At 37.1% G+C, this 21,161-nt stretch overlaps 1 pseudogene; it reads right to left on the bottom strand.

Moving 5' to 3' along the window:
• Window positions 1–6,748: 6,748 nt before the first annotated feature.
• On the bottom strand, window positions 6,749–8,530 carry LOC146148652 (SCAN domain-containing protein 3 pseudogene; annotated as a pseudogene).
• Between the last annotated feature and the right edge of the window lie 12,631 nt (window positions 8,531–21,161).

Raw genomic sequence — 21,161 nt, 5'->3', positions numbered from 1 at the left:
AGAATTTAGGCCATAGATTTTTACTGAAAATTTTCCGTTACGACACATCGATTAAAACAAAAATTCTCTGTGTAAACACAATATGACAAAATGGCTTCTACAAATATTCCCACGCTAGATTTTGGAACAGCTTGCATATTAAAAGCTGGTTATTTGTTTGTGAAATGTGTGTGGACACGTGGACGCGAAAATTGTTCGATCACATAACGCATTTGCGCAATTGTTTTAGTCAGATTCCTGATCTCTCGAGAAAGTTTTCTCTTTGGTGCCTGAATTAGCAACCGAGGACTTTGATGTCAGCGTTCGCTGAGTTGCTCGAAATTGTTGTGTGCTTGACACACCATTGCATTGCTGTGGATTGAGCTTTTCAGGCGATCTGTGCGGCAGCAGGGGAAACTCCCTGTTTGGTGCGTTGTAATTTTGACGTCACCGGAAAACCATTCATTGTGCGCTGCGCTGTGCTGTGACCTTTCGCTGTCCAACGTGCTTTTGTATTCTGAAAAATGCGAAATATTTTTCGGCAGATGTGTGTTCGTATGTCTGGAACATTTTTATTGCAACACTTCAAACTTAGGTTATTAACATTTTGGTTATAGACACACATATTTTCTATACTTATATATATATATAGGCGCGACAGGTTACACTTAAAGTTTGAGACAATTAATTACTGCAACATATTCATTCAAATTTATATTCTTTGCTATTCATACAATGACATATACTTTATAGCGATTACATGGTTATTTAATTTACGTTATACGCGATACATAGAGTAACTTATACATAATGGTAACATTTTTACATTCTTCGCTTCAAAAGCGATACATACAATGATTATAGTTATAACAATTTTGCAACAAGTGAACATTTGTGGGGCATTTCACGAGCAACGTGCATTTTCATTGAAATTGGTTATCGTCATTCGACTGGCTAGTCGAAGTTTATCATAACTTCATTTTGGCGTGGCAACTCTAGGGTTTGTGAAGTAGGACAGGCGTTGTTGGAAATTCTATCCAGCTATTTTGTAATTGCGACCGCATATAGGTCTTGGTCGGATAAGGGGATTTTCTTATCGTGGAAATGGTAGAATTAACCACCATGATATATTTAGGGTCAACGTAGCAACAACACGTTAGCGATGAAAACTCGTGACCTAGCAAGCTATAGGATATTTGACGTTACCGAATATCATTGGTAACTTGCGGAATACATTTATAGCACTCGCTGAGAACTAATGCGTATGCTATGTATTCTTTTGAAAAGATAAGTGAAATTTATCTGGAAACGTAGAATTTTTGCTTTACATTTCGCTTGGAGGGATTAAGTACCGGCGTTGAAAAGCGATAACTTACGGAAACACCGCTAATGGGTTTTGTCGGTTGCTAGCTTACCAACATATTCAAAAGCGATCGAGTGGCAACTAAGCCTTGTAAGCCAGGCACGCCTTGGGCGTAAGTTTACAGATGAACAAGCTACTTTTTAGGTAGGGTCAAGTGTCTTAACGCGTACTGGCAATCCTTGTTAAAATAGTAAGCTTTTGCGAGTGAGTTTCACAAAATGGTTCATGAGATATAATATATTAGACGTATAGAAGTGTACACTTAAAATTAGTCATTTTGACTGGCTTGCGTTTTATAAGTAGCTGCGGATCCGTTTATAGAAACGCTGTTTGTTTTAGGAAGGGAAAATGCGGTTGGAAACGAGTTCAGTTTCCACGTAGAGTGCCGTTACGGAAGTTGTTTGATTTACGCCTATTTAATTGGGGTTGCATTTGAAAAGCACGAAGGCAAGCGATGCATTGAAAATATTTACATAAAACATTTAACACATTACGAAAGCGAGCAGGATTTTATCCCTAAAGTCGTGTTTATAGACTTACACGAGTTGAAGCATATTTTTCGCTTGTGAATGACATCACTATGCTTTTACGAAGTATTTCCGCTACGCGTGCTTTGACGCGGGCAAAATTTGGACACATTTGAATGGCTCAAAAAAATGTCGCATAAACAATTTACAGACCTTTCGGTCGGTATTTTAATAATTATATACATATATATTAAAAGTATAATAGATTTTCACCTGATAAACTAGGCAGAATCAGTTATTGTGAAATCCATAATTCCGTTTCGTTTTCCATGATTCCAAACAGTGGTGATGTCTTTATCGGCAACGCTTGTTTGTATTTCGTGTTTCGAATTCCAAGCAAATGCTTTGCTGACGCTATGGAGCGTCTCTTCACGTATCTTTCGATGAGATTAATTTCTTCTAAAGCTGGCTTCTTGCAAGTTCCAAACATGACAGTTTTTAGGCGGCCGTTTGTAGGTGGTCCATACAGATTAAGGCACATATTTTTTTCTTTGAGCTTCGTTTCTTCAGTCTTCTTGGGAAAGTAGTTTGCAGGTGGTTCGTTCCTCACACGCGGGCATCAATTTGTGGAGGTGAGGGTCCGATTAATGGAGTCTTCATTTATATAATTGCCAAGATGAATCAACCACACTCCTACAAGATTTGAGATGGCCTGTCTTCGTGAGGCCATTCAGGTCCAATTCTTTCCTTTAGTTCAGATACATGAACAGTCAATTTTTGCTGTCTTCAGTCAAAGCTGTAAAAGCCTCTCTTTGGTTCAGTCACAAAAGCACTCAAGTTTGCTGTCTGAGTAGAAGCTATAAAAGCCTCTATCTCTCTCCCTCTCCTTTTTATTGATTGAACACGCTATTTATAGACGAGAATCAGTTAAGAAAATTTCTGCGATAAAGAAAGATTTACGTCATTAATTCTTATAATACTTAACAAAATATCACGTGATAACAAGGCGTGGTTTAAACCTTTTTCACACTTATTTCTGACGCGAAACATACAAATTTTACGTCAAAATGCGATTGCGAAACAGCCTCTGTCTGAAGTTAAAATGTCAACAGTTTAAAAATCACACAACCGGGGAAACCGACTAATGTTCAGACCGCGGTGTTTTGAAACATATACAAAAAAACGGATGTAAATAACTTGACGCATAAAAATTGGTGTCAACAATTTGAATTTTGCAAATTCGCTGCAAATATTATGTGGTTGCAAGAAATCTACGTAACGGAATTTTACCGAAAACTTTCCGCTTATCGTTTGCACATTGGCTGCAAGGAGTAACGTAAACATTAGAATATGGTTACAAAGAATTTAGGCCATAGATTTTTACTGAAAATTTTCCGTTACGACACATCGATTAAAACAAAAATTCTCTGTGTAAACACAATATGACAAAATGGCTTCTACAAATCTTAAGACTTGTTAGAAAAAAGTTTTATACCCAAAATGAAACACATACTATTTTGGTTACAATTCCCTTAATAAATGTGTTGTCTGCGCTTTTACTTATAAAAGCTTTTACCTTCTTTGTATATTTTGTATGATTTTTTAGAAAAATTTAACACAATATGGCTCTCTAGGAGACATTAAGGACTTCAATTTGTTTAAGCAACATAATTCTGCTGGAAACTATTATTTTGGCCCACATTGTTATAGTTAGGATTGGCAAGCGTGTCAATTGACCGTTCAAATACGGTCAATGACCACATTTTATTTAACCGGCCAAATACTCATTTCGCAAGCAAATGTTGTAAATTTGATGCGGTTGTTTTATGATTTAAGTTTTTAATAATCTTAAAGTGTAACTTTTTTTAAGAATTAAAATATGAAATAGTAGTGTTTAAAACATATGTGCTGTGGTAATAGCTAAGTGTTTGTAATAGCAAAAGTAGATTTATTTTGTTTAGTTTAGAATCAATGCATTTCATCTTTTTTAAGTCTCCCAGTCTGATTTTCTGCTTTATGAGTTGCACCACACAGTGTAAATTCACTGGCTTTCTTTTACTGTGACACCACAATGGTATATGCTGAATTCTGTTTGTCATGAAAGGAATGGAAGGAAAGTAATTAATAGAATAATTGGTTTTGCAGTTCAGATTTGATTTAAACTCAGCTTTGCAGTGCAGTTGTCAGTAGCTTAGGAGTAAATTTTAACAGAGTTTTAACTGGAGCTCACTGTGTATGCGTCTGTAGTCACCATCAGAACAGCATATTACTTGTCCATGCTGCTGGATTACAGGTTAGTTATAAAGATTTAATGGCCATGATAGTGTGTGACACTTCTCGTAAAGAATGTATGGTACATCGCTGTGATAACTGTCCTGGAAGAATTTCGGTAAAAATATATTTAGAAGAGCACTTTGATGAATATGGGGCTAAAGATGAAATATCATACAAACAATGGCAAACTACTGACCGCACTACACTACTGAACCACAGTGATACAGTGTCAGACTTTATTACAAAATTGGTAGAATCTACAGACAGTCTGACAGCTCATTCATACATTGCCAAGTGTCAAGCCGATTATCTTAGTCAAGCAAAAGCAAATTTATGCCAAAATGAATGCATTGTTTTGCTAGATTTTGCTGAAAGTTATAAATTTTTAGTCCAAGATGAAATCCAGGGCTATCACTGGAACAAGGATCAATGCTCATTCACTACATCCAGCAGTAATTTACCACAAAGATCCAGGTACAAATTCAGTCAACCATTTGTCTTTTTGTTTTATTTCTGAAGATTTGGAACACGACACAGCTTTTGTTTATTTGCTGCAAAAATCCCTTTGCAGTTTTTTGTCGTGTAATTTGCCACACATAAAACAAATTGAATATTTTTCGGATGGATGTGGAGGCCAATACAAAAACTACAAAAACTTTTTGAACCTTTACCAACATAAGAAGGACTTTGGTTATGCTGCATGTTGGTCATTTTTCGCTACCAGCCACGGCAAGTCCCCATGCGATGGTATTGGTGGTGTCGTGAAAAGAATGGTGGCACGAAAAAGCCTGCAAAACCCATATGAAAATCAAATTTTGACAACTGAAACTTTAATTAAATTTTGTAAAAACAACATTGGTGGTATACAGTTTTTCACACTCGGAACAGAAGAGTTAAAAACAACAAGAAATTTTTTGAAGGTAAGATATTTGATTGGAACTACTATTACAGGAACACGTTCATATCACCACTTTCAACCTGTATCCAGTTGGTCAATTGGATACGGACAAGTAAGGATTTAACATTTGAAGCTGTACATCATTTCAAGCAGCCAGAAACAGACACTATGAAATTGAAGATTATGTCTTACAAAGCATGTAAATATGACAATGTGTGGTGGATTGGAGTTGTTAAGGACAAAGATGACAAAGACAAAGAAGCATTTGTTTCAACTAGACGGGGGTGCGGTTGTTGTATATTTTGTCGGGGGGTATATTTTCAGGGCTTAGTGTTTATTTTCAATTTTTATTTTTTTCAATTGATTTTATTTTTTTTATTTTATTTTTTTCAATTTTTACTTAACTTATGCCTTTGGTACGAAAGGGGTTCAAATATGGCGTAGATTTCGGGGAATGATCGAAACATATAGCTGATAAATAGAAATTACGTATAGATAATGCGTATGGCCATTTTATTACATTTTGACCAGACGTGTTTGAAAATCAAATATTATCATTCTTTTAAAGACTTAAAATGGTTTAACGCCTATAATTTGCTATACTTTTGTAAACTTTTACTCGGTAAATTTTTACCGTGGCTTGGTCCGAGCAATCACTGTTAAAACAGGCTTTAAATCTGTAGTTTCAAACAATATGAAAAACACGATTATGTGCCTAATACGCAAACTATTAAATCGAAAGTTCTGCTAGTTGTTTAGGTCTGATGTTGGTATGTTGGTTGGAGCAACTTTCACGACAGGTGCTAACAAAGAGGCGTACACTGTCTCAAGATTTCGCATTTAAATTTGCGGCGGTAAATACACCCTATTGACACTTCATTATTAGGCGAAGCTTATCGCAAAGTAATTGGTCGCCCCAAAAAATGCTGACGCAGCATTTAAAGCAAGCATTATAAATGTGTCGCCGATATTCTGCCTTGAACATCCCTACTCGAAATGCTTCCCTGCGTTAATTGTACGGTGGGTGAAACTTTATTCACGGCCTTACCTCTTTTTGTATTACCGCGACAATACGATGAAATACGATTTGAAGAATATTTGAAAAAATCGTATTTGAAGAATATTTGCTATTTGCACCTGTATAGTATGTTACTCCAATCCAACATATCAACACACCATTTTAAGTTGTGTAGGCCTGGTGTTGATATGTTGGATTAGAGTTGCCACCAGATTTCGCATTTAAATTTGCGGCGGTAATATAAGTTGTTTCTTAAGAGCATTAAGTAATTTTACTAAAGAGAAGCCTCTTTATAAAATGCAAGTCGCACGAGCCCAGTTTTGGACGTGCCACTTCGCACAATGAAAGTCTCACGCGCGGGACAATAAAGCGCAGCAGGCGGTGAGTCGCTTCGTCACTTCACGAGCTGGACAAAGCAAGCGAATATGAACAAATTCTGTATGGAAGTTTTTCTGCTGCTAGATGGCAGTCGTTAGCTACAGAGAGCTAAAACGCAATATTTCAGGTTTTTGCCCCCCAGTCAAAGGCACCTAGGGGTGCAGCCTCATAAACCTCGACATTGCACCTTCATACCACTCTACGCCATGTCTGAAAATTTTAAAGTTCTACGACAGTGGTTCCCAACCTTTTTGTCTTGGTGACCCCCTTTAAAAATTTTCTTAGATACCGCGACCCCCACTTATATCCTTTCCTAAATGCATAATTAGAAAGGCAGCACTAAAAATGTTTTTCTTGCATTTATTGACAAATCAATGCGATGGTTGACCTTGTAGGTCTGCAGCTAACCGTGAAATCCGAAGTTGGGTGCTAGACAGAGCCAGTCTCATGTCGTCTTCCACATTCATTCTATTTCTTTCCTTCGTTTTCATATGTAGAAGAGCTGAAAAACCACTCTCGCATAGATACGTCGTAGCAAAGGGCAGTAACACGTGAAAAGCCAGCTTAGAAATTTGTGGGTATGAATCATACATTTCACACCAAAATTGAGGGAGTGACTTTTCATGGTAGCGAATTCGAGCAGATGAGTCATTCTTAAGATCAAAATATTTATCTTGGATTTCATCAGGAATGCCACTTGCATCCAAAGAAACGGAAAACGGATTTTGAACAAGTGTAGCTTCTTGTTCTTGGAGTTCTGGAAAGTAACGTTGGAACTCGGACTCCATGGTCTGCAGGTGTGCCACAATCAATTTTTTTAAATCTTCGAACTCTTCACCCGTTTCTTCGATGCAAGAAACACTGGACAATCTGTCAAACATAGCAATGTTCCCAATATGCACTTTTCGCTGCCAGTTTTTCAATTTTGAGACAAATGCCTTGACATTATCATTGAGTTGTATAATATTTGTGTCTTTCCCTTGAAGTTTCAGATTTAGGCAGTTCAATTTTTCAAATAGGTCCGCCAAATAAGCCAGGCAGTTCATCCACTTATCATCATTGAAGTATGACAAAAATTCCCTTTTATTTTTAAATTCTAAAAATGCCTGAATCGCAACCTTCATCTCATAAACGCGATTGAGAACGTTCCCTTTGGAGAGCCAACGAACAGCTGTGTGGAAAAGCAACGTTTCGTGTGTTGAGTTCATATCCTTGCAAAGTTCTTTGAACTGACGTGAGCTGAGACCTCCTGCTTTGATAAAATTTACGATTTTCACCACAGAATTCAATACATATTTTAGTTGAGCTGGTAATGTTTTGCTGGCAAGCGCATATCTATGGATGAAACAGTGCGTTCCCTTTGCTTCAGGTGCAAGCCCCTTAACTTGTGTTTGAAAGCCAGACTGCGATCCCAACATAAAAGGGGCGCCATCGGTACAAACTCCACAAACATTTGTCCAATCAAGTTGGACAGATTCAAAAAAAGTTGTCATCTTCTTCATAACATCTGCACTTTTTGTAGTAGTTTCCAGCTCACTGCAGAAAAGAAATTCCTCTTTGAAGTCACCGGAATTGATATACTTGACAAAAACGAGAAGCTGAGCACATGAGCTAACATCTGTTGTCTCGTCTACCTGAATTGAAAACATCGGAGAAGCCTTGATCTCCTGTATCACTTGCACTGTTACATTTTTGGACATATCCGATATGCGTCTCTTGATGGTATTGTTAGAAAGAGAGACTTGTTTCACTTTCGCCGCACTTGCATCCCCGAGAACCAGCTTTACTGTTTTTAACAAGCATGGCTTCACAAGTGTTTCCCTAATAGTGTGAGGTTTCTTTCCTTTGGCAATTTCCAGTGCGACTTCATAGGACGCCTGAAGTACAGCCACATTTACCTGATGAAAGTTTCCAGTAGCATCAAGCCGTTGCCGCTTGAGACCAGCTTCATGGCGCTTAAAGAATTCTGCATCCTTTTTAGCATGTTGAGGGTGCTTGGTTTCCAAATGGCGTTTCAATTTTGATGGTTTCAATGATTCTGCGCTAAGAACAACGTTGCAGAGAACACACTTGGGCTTCTCAACACCATTGGTCAATAAAGAAGTAAAGCCGAGGTTTATGTACTCTTCAATGTATTTTCGTTTTTTCTCCATCGAACGATGCTCCCTTAACTATTTTTTAGCAATCTCGAGTCTTGACTGATCTCTGTTGTCTAATATACAAGGCTACTTTGTTAATAGAGTTTCAATTTACAGTGACTGAACGCTTAGTCCTACACAGTATGCGTTCACTGTGATGTAATAAACGTTACTGTAGGACCTAAAGTCATATTTATTACATCACAGTGGACGCATACTGGATGAGTGACACACAATAAGGCACATACTACTAGCGGACCGGTACCTCGCCCTACTTACATTCACTTTTGTTGTTGCATGAGCAATAGCTTCGTGACCCCCTATGAAATGCTTTGCGACCCCCAAGGGGGTCGCGACCCCCAGGTTGGGAACCACTGTTCTACGATGTATACTTTTTCTATAAAGCTCCGGATTTTTTAATTTTTATTTTATACTTTTTATTTTTTAATATTTTGTATTTTATATTGTGTATTTTATATTATATATTTCATATTTTGTTTTTCATTTTCCTTAACTTGTTTCTGTAAGCAAAAACAGATATGGGCCGAAAACTTCCCCACTTTGATGTGAAAGGGGTTCAAATATGGCGTAGATTTTGGGGAATGATCGAAACATATATTTGATAAATAGAATTTACGTAGATAATGCGTATGGCCATTTTATTACATTTTGACCAGCTTACGTGTTTGAAAATCAAATATTATCATTCTCTTAAAGAATAAAAATGGTTTAACGCCTATGGTTTGCTATACCTTTGCAAACTTTTAATCGGTAATTTTTTACCATGGCTTGGTCCGAGCACTGTTAAAACAGGCTTTAAATCTGTAGTTTCAAACAACATGAAAAACACTATTATGTGCTCAATACGCAAACTATTAAATCGAAAGTTTTGCTAGATGTTTAGGCCTGATGTTGGTATGCTGGTTGGAGCAAGATGCACAACAGGTGCTAACAGAGAGGCGTAGACTGCCTCAAGATTTCGCATTTAAATTTGCGGCGGTAAATACACCCTATTTACACTTGATTATTAGGCGAAGCTTATCGCGAAGTTATTGGTCGCCCGACAAAAAGCTAACGCCGCATTGAAAGCAAGCATTATAAATGAGTCGCCGATATTCTGCTTTGAACATCTCTACTCGCAATGCTTCCCTCCGTTAATTGTACGGTGGGTGAAACTTTATTCACGGCCTTACCTCTTTGTGTATTACCGCGACAATACGATGAAATACGATTTGAAGAATATTTGAAAAAATCGTATTTGGGGAATATTTGTTATTTGCACCTGTATAGTATGTTACTCCAATCCAACATATCAACACACAATTTTAAGTTGTGTAGGCCTGGTGTTGATATGTTGAATTGGAGTTGCCACCAGATTTCGCATTTAAATTTTCGGCGTTAAAATAAGTTGTTTCTTAAGAGCATTAAGTAATTTTACTAAAGAGAAGCCTCTTTTTAAAATGCAAGTCGCACGAGCCCAGTTTTGGACGTGCCACTTCGCACAATGAAAGTCTCACGCGCGGGACAATAAAGCGTAGCAGGCGGTAAGTCGCTTCGTCACTTCACAAGCTGGACAAAGCAAGCGAATATGAACGAATTCTGTATGAAAGTTTTTCTGCTGCTAGATGGCAGTCGTTAGCTACAAAGAGCTAAAACGCAATATTTCAGGTTTTTGCCCCCCAAGCAAAGGCCCCTGGGGGTGCAGCCTCATAAACTTCTACAAAGCACCTACATACCACTCTACGCCATGTCTGAAAATTTGAAGGTTCTACGATGTCTACTTTTTCTATAAAGCTTCGGACAAAAATCGGTCTGAAACATGCCATAGGAAACCATAGGAAACCAAAAAAGAACTAGACGGGGGTGCGGTTGTTGTATATTTTGTCAGGGGATATATTTTCAGGGCTTAGTGTTTATTTTCAATTTTTACTTTATTTTAATTTTTTTTTTTTAAATTTTTTTTTTAATATTTTGTATTGTGTACTTTATATTATATATTTTGTTTTTCATTTTCCTTAACTTGTTTCTGCAAGCAAAAACAGATATGGGCCGAAAACTTCCCCACTTAAAATATGCCTTTGATGCGAAAGGGGTTCAAATATGGCGTAGAATTTGGGGAATGATCGAAACATATATTTGATAAATAGAATTTACTTAGATAATGCATATGGCTATTTTATTAAATTTTGACCAGCTTACGTGTTTGAAAATCAAATATTATCATTCTCTTAAAGACAAAAAATGGTTTAACGCCTATGGTTTGCTATACTTTTGCAAATTTCACTAGGTAATTTTTTACCATAGCTTGGTCCGAGCAATCACTGTTAAAACAGGCTTTAAATCTGTCGTAAACAATATGAAAAACACTATTACGTGCCTAATACGCAAACTATGAAATCGAAAGTTTTGCTAGATAAGTTTAGGCCTGATGTTGGTATGCTGGTTGGAGCAAGATGCACAACAGGTGCTAACAGAGAGGCGTAGACTGCCTTAAGATTTCGCATTTAAACTTGCGGCGGTAAATACACCCTATTGACACTTAATTATTAGGCGAAGCTTATCGCGAAGTAATTGGTCGCCCGAAAAAATGCTGACGCCGCATTTAAAGCAAGCATTATAAATGTGTCGCCGATATTCTGCCTTGAACATCCCTACTCGAAATGCTTCCCTCCGTTAATTGTACGGTGGGTGAAACTTTATTCACGGCCTTACCTCTTTGTGTATTACCGCGACAATACGATGAAATACGATTTGGAGAATATTGGAAACATCGTATTTAGAGAATATTTGCTATTTGCACCTGTTCTGTATGTTACTTCAATCCAACATATCTACACACAATTATAAGTTGTGTATAATAATATAATAACTTATGGCTTTGAAGCGAAGGGGGTTCAAATATGGCGTAGATTTTGGCAAATGATCGAAACATACATTTGATCAATAAAAATTTACGTAGATAATGCTTACGGCCATGTTATTACATTTTGGTCAGCTAGCATGTTTAAAAAGTCAATATTTTCATTCTCTCTAAATGATTTAACGTCTATGGTTTGCTATACTTTTTCCAACTTTTACTGTGTAAATTTTTACCATGCCTTGGTCTGAGCAATCACTGTTGAAACAGAGTTTAAATCTGTAGTTTTTAGCAATATGCAAACACGTTTATGTGCCTAATAAGCCACGTTTTATATTGAAAGTTTTGCCAATTTAAATCCAATAAACGCAAGATTTATTTAATTATGACGCCATGTTATGACGTAGCTTTGTAACGTCGTCGTTAAGAATGCGTTAAACTTATGCTTTTTGTTGTTGCGGCCCTTGTATAATTATATTTGCTTAGACCTGGTGTTGATATGTTTGAATGGTGCAACAATTACAACATGTGCTAACAGAGATGTGTACACTGCCTGTAGGATTCGCATTTAAATTTGCGGTGGTAAAATATTTTGTGTTGTAAGAGCAATAGGTTTTTTTACTTAGAGAGGCCTCTTTATGAAAGGCAAGTCGCATGTGCATAGTTTTACTAGGCAAGCCACTTCCAACACAAATGTTGCACGCGCGGGACAATAGGGCGCAGCAGGGATGCCAGCAGCCGCCTCGTCGCGACGTGAGCTGGACAAAGCAAGCGAATATGAACGAATTCTGTATGAAAGTTTTTCTGCTGCTAGATGGCTGTCGTTAGCTACAAAGTGCTAAAACGCAATATTTCAGGTTTTTACCCCCCAAGCAAAGGCCCCTGGGAGTGCAGCCTCATAAACTTTTACAAAGCACCTACATACCACTCTACGCCATGTCTGAAAATTTGAAGGTTCTACGATGTCTACTTTTTCTATAAAGCTTCGGACAAAACTCGGTCTGAAACAAACCATAGGAAACCATAGGAAACCAAAAAAGAACTAGACGGGGGTGCGGTTGTTGTATATTTTGTCAGGGGATATATTTTCAGGGCTTAGTGTTTATTTTCAATTTTTACTTTATTTTAATTTTTTTTTTTTAAATTTTTTTTTTAATATTTTGTATTGTGTACTTTATATTATATATTTTGTTTTTCATTTTCCTTAACTTGTTTCTGCAAGCAAAAACAGATATGGGCCGAAAACTTCCCCACTTAAAATATGCCTTTGATGCGAAAGGGGTTCAAATATGGCGTAGAATTTGGGGAATGATCGAAACATATATTTGATAAATAGAATTTACGTAGATAATGCATATGGCTATTTTATTAAATTTTGACCAGCTTACGTGTTTGAAAATCAAATATTATCATTCTCTTAAAGACTAAAAATGGTTTAACGCCTATGGTTTGCTATACTTTTGCAAACTTTCACTAGGCAATTTTTTACCATAGTTTGGTCCGAGCAATCACTGTTAAAACAGGCTTTAAATCTGTCGTTTCAAACAATATGAAAAACATTATTACGTGCCTAATACGCAAACTATTAAATCGAAAGTTTTGCTAGATAAGTTTAGGCCTGATGTTGGTATGCTGGTTGGAGCAAGATGCACAACAGGTGCTAACAGAGAGGCGTAGACTGCCTTAAGATTTCGCATTTAAACTTGCGGCGGTAAATACACCCTATTGACACTTAATTATTAGGCGAAGCTTATCGCGAAGTAATTGGTCGCCCCAAAAAATGCTGACGCCGCATTTAAAGCAAGCATTATAAATGTGTCGCCGATATTCTGCCTTGAACATCCCTACTCGAAATGCTTCCCTCCGTTAATTGTACGGTGGGTGAAACTTTATTCACGGCCTTACCTCTTTGTGTATTACCGCGACAATACGATGAAATACGATTTGGAGAATATTGGAAACATCGTATTTGGAGAATATTTGCTATTTGCACCTGTTCTGTATGTTACTCCAATTCAACATATCTACACACAATTATAAGTTGTGTATAATAATATAATAACTTATGGCTTTGAAGCGAAGGGGGTTCAAATATGGCGTAGATTTTGGCAAATGATCGAAACATACATTTGATCAATAAAAAATTACGTAGATAATGCTTACGGCCATGTTATTACATTGTGGTCAGCTAGCATGTTTAAAAAGTCAATATTTTCATTCTCTCTAAATGATTTAACGTCTATGGTTTGCTATACTTTTTCCAACTTTTACTGTGTAAATTTTTACCATGCCTTGGTCTGAGCAATCACTGTTGAAACAGAGTTTAAATCTGTAGTTTTGAGCAATATGCAAACACGTTTATGTGCCTAATAAGCCACGTTTTATATTGAAAGTTTTGCCAATTTAAATCCAATAAACGCAAGATTTATTTATTTATGACGCCATGTTATGACGTAGCTTTGTAACGTCGTCGTTAAGAATGCGTTAAACTTAAGCTTTTTATTGTTGCGGCCCTTGTATAATTATATTTGCTTAGACCTGGTGTTGATATGTTTGAATGGTGCAACAATTACAACATGTGCTAACAGAGATGTGTACACTGCCTGTAGGATTCGCACTTAAATTTGCGGTGGTAAAATATTTTGTGTTGTAAGAGCAATAGGTTTTTTTACTTAAAGAGGCCTCTTTATGAAAGGCAAGTCGCATGTGCATAGTTTTACTAGGCAAGCCACTTCCAACACAAATGTTGCACGCGCGGGACAATAGGGCGCAGCAGGGATGCCAGCAGCCGCCTCGTCGCGACGCGAGCTGGACAAAGCAAGCGAATATGAACGAATTCTGTATGAAAGTTTTTCTGCTGCTAGATGGCTGTCGTTAGCTACAAAGTGCTAAAACGCACTATTTCAGGTTTTTACCCCCCAAGCAAAGGCCCCTGGGAGTGCAGCCTCATAAACTTTTACAAAGCACCTACATACCACTCTACGCCATGTCTGAAAATTTGAAGGTTCTACGATGTCTACTTTTTCTATAAAGCTTCGGACAAAAGTCGGTCTGAAACAAACCATAGGAAACCATAGGAAACCATAGGAAACCAAAAAAGAACTAGACGGGGGTGCGGTTGTTGTATATTTTGTCAGGGGGTATATTTTCAGGGCTTAGTGTTTATTTTCAATTTTTACTTTATTTTATTTTTTTTATTTTATTTTATTTATTTTTTTTTTAATATTTTGTATTGTGTACTTTATATTATATATTTTGTTTTTTATTTTCCTTAACTTGTTTCTGCAAGCAAAAACAGATATGGGCCGAAAACCTCCACTTAACTTATGCCTTTAATGCGAAAGTGGTTCAAATATGGCGTAGATTTTGGGAAATGATCGAAACATATATTTGATAAATAGAATTTACGTAGATAGTGTGTATGGCCATTTTATTACATTTTGGCCAGCTTACGTGTTTGAAAAACAAATATTATCATTCTCCCAAAGACTTAAAATGGTTTAACGCCTATGGTTTGCTATACTTTTGCAAACTTTTACTCGGTAAATTTTTACCATGGCTTGGTCCGAGCAATCACTGTTAAAACAGACTTTAAATCTGTAGTTTTAAACAATATGAAACACACTATTATGTTCTCAATACGCAAACTATTAAATCGAAAGTTTTGCTAGTTGTTTAGGCCTGATGTTGGTAGGTTGGTTGGAGCAACATGCACAACAGGTGCTAACAGAGAGGCGTACACTGCCTTAAGATTTCGCATTTAAATTTGCAGCGGACACTTGATTATTAGGCGAAGCTTATCGCAAAGTAATTGGTCGCCCGAAAAAATGCTGACGCTGCATTTAAAGCAAGCATTATAAATGTGTCGCCGATATTCTGCTTTGAACATCTCTACTCGCAATGCTTCCCTCCGTTAATTGTACGCTGGGTGAAACTTTATTCACGGCCTTACCTCTTTGTGTATTACCGCGACAATACGATGAAATACGATTTGGAGAATATTGGAAACATCGTATTTGGAGAATATTTGCTATTTGCACCTGTTCTGTATGTTACTCCAATCCAACATATCTACACACAATTATAAGTTGTGTATAATAATATAATAAATTATGGCTTTGAAGCGAAGGGGGTTCAAATATGGCGTAGATTTTGGCAAATGATTGAAACATACATTTGATCAATAAAAATTTACGTAGATAATGCTTACGGCCATGTTATTACATTTTGGTCAGCTAGCATGTTTAAAAAGTCAATATTTTCATTCTCTCTAAATGATTTAACGTTTATGGTTTGCTATACTTTTTCCAACTTTTACTGTGTAAATTTTTACCATGCCTTGGTCTGAGCAATCACTGTTGAAACAGAGTTTAAATCTGTAGTTTTTAGCAATATGCAAACACGTTTATGTGCCTAATAAGCCACGTTTTATATTGAAAGTTTTGCCAATTTAAATCCAATAAACGCAAGATTTATTTATTTATGACGCCATGTTATGACGTAGCTTTGTAACGTCGTCGTTAAGAATGCGTTAAACTTAAGCTTTTTGTTGTTGCGGCCCTTGTATAATTATATTTGCTTAGACCTGGTGTTGATATGTTTGAATGGTGCAACAATTACAACATGTGCTAACAGAGATGTGTACACTGCCTGTAGGATTCGCATTTAAATTTGCGGTGGTAAAATATTTTGTGTTGTAAGAGCAATAGGTTTTTTTACTTAGAGAGGCCTCTTTATGAAAGGCAAGTCGCATGTGCATAGTTTTACTAGGCAAGCCACTTCCAACACAAATGTTGCACGCGCGGGACAATAGGGCGCAGCAGGGATGCCAGCAGCCGCCTCGTCGCGACGCGAGCTGGACAAAGCAAGCGAATATGAACGAATTCTGTATTGAAGTTTTTCTGCCGCTAGATAGGAGTAGATAGCTGTTATGAACTAAAACGATGACGTAACACTTTTGTTTTTTGTCGCCCAATTGGAGGTGCCTAGGGGTGCAGCCTCATAAACCTCTACATAGCACCTTCATACCACTCTACGCCATGTCTGAAAATTTGAAGGTTCTACGTAAAAACAAAAAAAGACTAGATCGTAACCACAAATATTTGGAATTAATATAGTAAACACACAATAAACTAGGGTACACTAAAACCAAATCTTCATAGATGGAAACAAACCAAAAGTGGCATAATGAGAGTATACAATAAGCAACAACATCTTCTAATGAGAGGCATTTTAACTTTGTCTAATTTTACGACATCCTATCCCTAAACAAACCATACAAAGCTGGAACCTGCCCAAGACTGTACGCGCATACAAGCTATTTCTTGCTTACTAAAAGAGGCTAAAATATTACACGAGGCGTACGAAACATCTCTCGCCTCTTAATTTAGCTACTATAAAAGCGCGTCCATTTCAAACAGCCCTTTAATTCAATGCACAGTCGGCTGGCATTCCCACAGGAAATCGTGGAAGGGCCTACTGGCACCTGTCTCCTTCCATTTTCGACGAAAATTTGATCTAATCTTCCTGTTTCGTCGCACTGTGACCCAGCCGTATCACACCAATAGCGAGGGATGGAAAAACTGCTGCCCACAGTGGTATTTAAAGAAACCCACATCATATTTCGGTAAGTATGTAATGTATACAAGTTTGCATCCAAGAAATCGTTATTGATAACAAAATTTATCTCTGATATAAAGTCCTACCACATTTTTACACTTACAAAACGTGTTGGCAAAATTTAAATTGCAAGGAAAAGATAAATATAGGAGAATAAACATGACAACAATACTTGACCTTTCACAACCCAAACGCAAATAGTTTCAGCAATGTAAACCCCCGGACGGAAATGTGATTGGATTCTAGCCCAGTGCCCAAAATAGTAGGGTAACTAGATAAGTCTTTAGTTACTTATTATATCACTTTGTGAAATGCGTGTGCAGTTTACCTTTAATGAAAAACTAATTTTCGATTTTACTGAAACTGCTAATTTTGCCAATGGCTTTCAGTTATCAGTTGAAAGTTGAAAATTAGTTTTTCATTGAAGGTAAACTGCACACGCATTTCACAAAGTGATATAATAAGTAACTAAAGTATTCGGTTATGTCAGATGAATTATATTAGCCCTGGGAAGTGTCAATCTGCGTTACAAATCTCGGCAATTCAAATTCAATGAAAAGAAAACACATCGATTATTACATACAAATTGTGTAGTTAATTTTGTTATAGATTTTAGTTAAACTTATGTAGTTGTAGAACTTCACTAATTCTTATTCCAATCCAATTTGTTAAAATTAAAAGCCCCAAAGTTTAAAATGGAATATAATTAGGAAAAATCGGACTAACATCTAATTTCAAGTATGACAAGGGCAGCACTGTACATAACAAGTATTCTATCATTGTTGTACTCACACATATGGAAAAATTTCGCAATTTGCTCACGTCTCAATGACGTATGTGCGCACGTGATTGCAGAGAGCGGGAATAGCGATGAGCTAAAGGAAATTTCGTGAATGGTGACCAACTGACAAAAGGCAATAGTCACCACTTAGTCGGCGCTGCACCGCTGTTACGTCATAATACACGAGGCGCGCGCGTGGCGACTAATCATAGATTTGTTTTACTGTTTGTGTTGACGATTGGCTGGAAAAATACAGCAATTAGCGGCAGCAGATGAAAGACACACGCACTATGTTTTGAACAACTGTGATCTAGCCCTTCAGATGTGGCTTTTTGACCAAGGATTACGGCTTACTTATCGTTAGTGCACCGAAAGCCATCACAGACTCACCGAATCTGTCGACCTAGATCAGGCGTCCCAAACTGCGTGCAATGCGGCACACTAGTGTGCTTCCAAAACTTTTTGTAAATTTTTAATACACGTTATTTGTATTATCAATAGGCATACACGCAAGCATTTGAAACTTGAATGCACATGAACCATTACAGAATAATAATATTGAGACATTTACATTTAGTTTGTCGTGTGTTGAGGGCGATTGTAAAATTGTTGTTCTGTTAAAAGTGCGCCCCCAAATTCCATTTTCGACGAAAATGTGAACTAATCTTCCTGTTTCGTCGCACTGTGACCCGCCGTATCACACGAATAGTGAGGGATGGGAAAACTGATCAAGTGCGCCCCACGCCATGTCAATTTGAAGGTTCTACGATGTATACTTTTTCCATAAAGCTTCGGACAAAATCGGTCTGAAACATGCCATAGGAAACCATAGGAAACCATAGGAAACCACAGGAAACCATAGGAAACCAAAAAAGAATAACGGCAAAAACAAGATATGTCCCGAAAATAAATTTTCGGCCCATATAAAAACAACGGCAAAAGCAAGATATGTCCAGAAAATAAATTTTCGGCCCATATCACAACGGCAAAAACAAGATATGTCCCGAAAATAAAATTTCGGCCCATATAATAACGGCAAAAACAAGATATGTCCCGAAAATAAATTTTCGGCCCATATAATTAACCTTTTTACAACCGATCTTAAAATTTCTGATGGTTTAACCCTCCTTCAAAACTGACCTAACCTTAATCAGTGATGTATATATATTAAGTAATTTTATTCCAGTTTTAAAATGGGCGCTGGTCTGCACTCATAGTTACGTTTTAGGAATAGAATAAGGCTACCCCAAGATTCGACCGGAGTTTCTGTGCTGCCACCTAGTGACACGTATTTTATAATATAGGGTAAGATAAGAGTTCCGCTAGGCATCGCACCATGCATATAGGGGGTTATTTTTTCTCTCGCCGTACAGAAGAGGGTTGGCTCTTTCTGACGGTGTGTTCATCATTAGGGTAGACCCAGCACAAGGGCAACTACACAATTTTAAATTCGGGCAAAAATGCAAACATAAATGAGCACTTGCAAGATAATACCCCCCTGCAGTGTTCCCTCTAATGTTTGTACCATGTGCGCAGGTGCCCAAAATTTTGCGCACCAGCCGAAAATAAGTGCACAAAGTTCCAAAAATTTCCAACTAAAAAAGTGTCCAAAATGGATACGCGGTAGACCCCCTCCTTTTTTATTTTGGTCTTCACTAATTTTTGCTTGCTTTGTCCATCGAACGGATGTTTTTGTTGATATGGAGTGGAGCAATTTGGGCGGGAGAGGACGAGAGGCGTCGCAATAATCTTAATTAATTTCCCAGACATGTCTCTTTATTTGGAGAACTGCGTTCCCTTGAGACGTGATTTCGCTTGGACTTATTAAAGCGGACCGCGGTGTAACCGTTAATGGTCAAGGTAATTATCGCGCGTAGTTCAGCGGTTTTATCGGTAAGCAATTTTAAGTTTTAAACGTTTTTTTTCGCATTTTTCTTAAGTTGATAACTTTAATTTTAAAAAAATTCGCCTTCGCGTCTTTCCTGCTTAAATTGACATAAATTTAACCTACTCCTTTAGTTGACACAACACGCAACTGTGCTTTTTGGGGTATATTTTAATTTGCATTGTACACTGTTTTACCAAAACAATGAGCGTAAAAGTTTTATCTTTGGGAAATCCTAACCTTCTATGCAATGTTTTTGGTTTCATCCGGGGATGAAAATCATTTGTGCCTATTTTTGTCGGATGTTTTTGGGGTGAAAATCGCGATATCGGGACTGTTAATAGATAAAATGAGGGTACTAGAGACTTTGAAAAATTATCGCGATATGTCATGAATACTAATATCGGTTTTTGCCGAATTAAACCCTTACTCCCTAACAAATTTATAGGAAGCGAGGCATCATTGGAAAGGTTTACTCCTGCGCTACTTAAAAAAATTAGTTTCAACCTGGGATGACATCTTTAATTTGATTTTTATGGCGAATATTAATATTGAATATTAATATTTTTTCGAATATTATTTTTTTTTTCAAAATTTAAAAAAATATAAACCGGTCTTAAAGACGGTGGTAAAAAATTTTTTCGAAAAAATAAATAAGAAGTTTATTTCGGCGTTGAAATAATCTGCCAGAAATTATTTGCTGACTAGCTTTTGGTGTGAGTAAGCGGTGGGCGGCGTCACATATTGACTTTTAGTTTTTTTGGCGCTGAATAGTTGCAGTTATAATGTCACAATGACTAGAGTTAAACTTTGAAGCATAATGGTTGAGGTTGTAGTAAGACGTAATAAGAATATCAAAGCCCCATATTGTTGACAATGAATGAAGAGTTATTCGAAACGTTCAAAATGATACCTACTTCTGTATGGGCTTTGATATTCCTATTACGACTAGAGTTAAACTTTGTTTTAAGTTGTATTCATAGTTGGCATCACGTTGCTCGCACCATAGATTGTTTGGTTGATGCAGCTTAAAACCAACTTAAAACCAGGGAGTCGAACCGGAACTTCATGAACCGGTTGGGTCATTTTTTTCGAGTTTTTCGTAAGATTTTAAGGAGCCGAACCGAATATTTTAAAAGAACCTGAACCTTAACCGAACCCGAACCTGTCACAAAAGCGGTTCACTCCAGCATGACGTCACAACTTGTATTTCACCGAGTCAAGTTATGCCATGTTAGAAAATGTATGAAAAAATTATAAATATTGATTAAATAAAACCAATGATACTATATAACCTATATAGTATCATTGATAAAACGTTGATTTTTTATTTTTCGGATATTTTACTAATGAGTTTCTGTTTTTACCCGATTCGTTAAAAATTAGTAGCCTACATTTCTAAGCAAAAAGGTCTACGACAATTAGGGCATCCAAAGGCAGAAAAGTCTGATTTTTAGACCTTGAGGTCGTGGCAATGCACTAAATTGGACCTTTAGGTAAACTC

The sequence above is a fragment of the Ascidiella aspersa genome, chromosome 4, assembly GCF_963924565.1.
Source record: "Ascidiella aspersa chromosome 4, kaAscAspe10.2, whole genome shotgun sequence".
Taxonomy (NCBI): domain Eukaryota; kingdom Metazoa; phylum Chordata; class Ascidiacea; order Phlebobranchia; family Ascidiidae; genus Ascidiella; species Ascidiella aspersa.
The sequence above is the reverse complement of the archived record's forward strand: the minus strand, read 5'-3'. Positions and strand labels throughout refer to the sequence as shown.